General features: G+C 46.5%; 1 non-coding gene across 1 annotated transcript; it reads left to right on the top strand.

The window, feature by feature from the left end:
• The first annotated feature begins 653 nt into the window (after positions 1–653).
• On the top strand, positions 654–773 carry Trnar-gcg (transfer RNA arginine (anticodon GCG)). Its single transcript has 2 exons — positions 654–690; positions 736–773. It is a non-coding gene; the product is annotated as a tRNA-Arg (tRNA).
• Positions 774–3,548: the final 2,775 nt, after the last annotated feature.

The following is a 3,548-nucleotide window of genomic DNA, read 5'->3' as shown; positions in this document are numbered from 1 at the left end:
GTACTCCTTTCGAAATATCAACCCTTGGTGACGATGTCACAGGGCTGCATCCCGTAAGTTATCTAAGCTCAGGTCTCAAATTATTAAATGTGTTTTCATGGTCGGTAGCTGATTCATTTATTTGCTAAGCGGCCCCGGTAGCGGTGGCCGAGAGGTTCTAGGCGCTTCAGTCCGGCACCATGCGGCTGATACGGTTGCAGGTTCGAAGCCTGCCTCGGGCATGGATGTGTGTGATGTCCATAGGTTACTTAGGTTCAAGTAGTTCTAAGCCTATGGGACTGATGACCTCAGATGTTAACCCTATAGTGCTTAGAGCCATTTGAACCATTTTTTGCTGAGCGGCAGTATCCACAAACAGTACGTTCATATATGAAATGTTCACTCTACAGCGGAGTGTGCGCTGATATGAAACATCCTGGCAGATTAAAACTGTGTGCCGGACCGAGACTTCAACTCGGGACCTTTGCATTTCGCGGGCAAGTGCTCTACCGACTGAGCTACACACGCACGACTCACGCCCCGTCCTCACAGCTTTAATTCCGCCAGTACCTCGTCTCCTACCTTCCAAACTTGACAGAAGCTTCTGTGAAATGGGGAAGATAGGAGACGAGGTACTGGCGTAATTAAAGCTGTGAGGACGGGCCGTGAGTCGTGCCTGGGTAGCTCAGTCGGTAGAGCACTTGCCCGCGAAAGGCAAAGGTCCCGAGTTCGAGGCGCTGCACTCATGGACTGTGAGGCAGGTCCCGACGGAGGTTCGAGTCCTCCCTCGGGCATGGGTGTGTGTGTGTGTTTGTCATTAGGATAATTTAGGTTAAGTAGTGTGTAAGCTTAGGGACTGATGACCTTGGCAGTTAAGTCCCATAAGATTTCATACACATTTGAACATTTTTTTTTCGAGTCTCAGTCCGGCACACAGTTTTAATCTGCCAGGACGTTTCAGTACGTTCATGTCTTTCTTAGTTTCTATAGCGCTGCCGTTTATGTATTTTCATAGTATATTTTAAACAGATCTGATAGTATTAAGTAAAGGATTCGAATTCCTGTGCGAATATAATTATGACTGGAAGAGGAGAAAATAACGGATTACAACCGGGTTTTCATGTTGTCATTGTACGAATTATTTTGAAAAACAATAATAATAATAACGAAAATAATAATAACAATAATAATAACAGTCATTATCGTCAAAATCATATCACGATCAATACGAATTTACCTGCACATAGTCGCCGGACGATGTGGCCGAGCGGTTCTAGGCGCTTCAGTCTGGTACCGCGCGACCGCTACGGTCGAAGGTTCTAATGCTGCCTCGGGCATGGATGTGTGTGATGTCCTTAGGTCAGTTAGATTTCGGTAGTTAAGTTCTAGGGGACTGATGACCTCAGATGTTAAGTCCCATAGTGCACAGAGCCCAGCCTGCACATAGTCAAATGAGAAACCGTAGGTATTCCATTACGCGTTAATCTGGCCGTACGGGCTGAAGACAGATTGCAGCCTACCGCACACCTTGTGAGAAGCTGGCCGAGCAGTGCGTGAGGTGTCACGCACGATGAGGCGGTCGATAGCGTGCGTCGGCGCATTACCGGCTAATCAGGGGACGGCGCGGGGCCGTATCGGAACGACATTTAGCGCGCCGCCCTTTTATCGGGATTGCACGGTAAGTAATGGCTGAAGCGAGCGCTCGTTGTTCATACGGAGCGTGAGAGCGCAAATGGGACGAAAACTCTCTTCGAGGCAATGAGTCACAGCCATCAAGAATTTTACTGCGCGTGTGGATGAACATTGCACAGCACTCCAATTAAACCAAACATGCCGGCACTGGTTCGGGTCTTAGAATAACTTATCTCAGTCCTTCGTCGATTTTAAGAATTAATCGGAACTTCCAAAAATCTCTGCCGGATACCGCGGATTTTCTCTGGTGCAAAGATCACAAGAGGATTGAGTAAACATTGGTGATCGATACGTTGTCGCATCACACGGAATCCATATCAGTCCCTGAGTAAACGATATAAACTGCAGGAGGAGAGATCAAGTAGCGACAATTTACGACGGGTAGCCGTAAAGTCTTCGAAGAAACCAAGTTGCGTAAATCATTTTTGGTTGCTAGCAGCTACATGTATGCAGTCTTGGTACACACTGAAATCCCCACAACGCAGTAGTGTGCCATCGCACAAGAGTATCCAAAACATATAGATTCAGCCCACTGATAAACTGCGGTACTGTGCAGTAATTCGTTTTCTGCGTTTGGATGAGAGCCACGCGTTACTCTGAACTGGGTGCACATCACTGTTGTGACGAAGAAGATATATGAAGATATATACGATTTCAGGTGTGCCGCAGGGGTCCGCAGCTCGTGGTCGTGCGGTAGCGTTCTCGCTTCCGGCGCCCGGGTTCCCAGATTCGATTCCCGGCGGGGTCAGGGATTTTCTCTGCCTCGTGATGACTGGGTGTTGTGTGATGTCCTTACGTTAGTTAGGTTTAAGTAGTTCTAAGTTCTAGGGCACTGATGACCATAGATGTTAAGTCCCATAGTGCTCAGAGTCATTTGAACCATTTTTTTTGCCGCAGGGGAGTGTCGTAGGACCTTTGCTATTCACAATATACATAAATGACCTTGTGGATGACATAGGAAGTTCACTGAGGCTGGTTGTGGATGACGCTGTGGTATATCGATAGGTTGTAACAGTGGAAAATTGTACTGAAATGCAGGAGGATCTGCAGCGAATTGACGCATGGTGCAGGGAATGGCAATTGAATCTCAATGTAGACAAGTGTAATGTGCTGCGAATACATAGAAAGAAAGATCCCTTATCATTTAGCTACAATAGAGCAGGTCAGCAACTGGAAGCAGTTAATTCCATAAATTATCTGGGAGTACGCATTAGGAGTGATTTAATATGGAATGATCATATAAAGTTCATCGTCGGTAAAGCAAATTCCAGACTGAGATTCATTGGAAGAATCCTAAGGAAATGCAATCCGAAAACAAAGGAAGTAGGTTACAGTACGCTTGTTCGCCCAGTGCTTGAATATTTCTCAGCAGTGTGGGATCCGTACCAGATAGGGTTGATAGAAGAGATAGAGAAGATCCAACGGAGAGCAGCGCGCTTCGTTACAGGACCATTTAGTAATCGCGAAAGCGTTACGGAGATAATAGATCAACTCCAGGGGAAGACTCTGCAGGAGAGACGCTCAGTAGCTCGGTACGGGCTTTTGTTGAAGTTTCGAGAACATACCTCCACCGAGGAGTCAAGCAGTATATTGCTCCCTCCTACGTATATCTCGCGAAGAGACCATGAGGATAAAATCAGAGAGATTAGAGCCCACACAGAGGCATACCGACAATCCTTCTTTCCACGAACAATACGAGACTGGAATATAAGGGAGAACCGATAGAGGTACTCAAGGTACCCTCCGCAACATACCGTCAGGTGACTTGCGGAGTATGGATGTAGATGTAGATGTAGATAGGATCTGTTAAATGGCACGAACAGTTGATTGGGTACGGATAATGGATTGAGAGTAAATCGAAGAAAGACGAAAGTAAT

Source organism: Schistocerca cancellata, chromosome 4 (assembly GCF_023864275.1).
Source record: "Schistocerca cancellata isolate TAMUIC-IGC-003103 chromosome 4, iqSchCanc2.1, whole genome shotgun sequence".
In the NCBI taxonomy this organism is placed as follows: Eukaryota; Metazoa; Arthropoda; class Insecta; order Orthoptera; family Acrididae; genus Schistocerca; species Schistocerca cancellata.
Note: the sequence above shows the minus strand (reverse complement) of the source record. Positions and strands in the feature narration are given on the sequence as shown.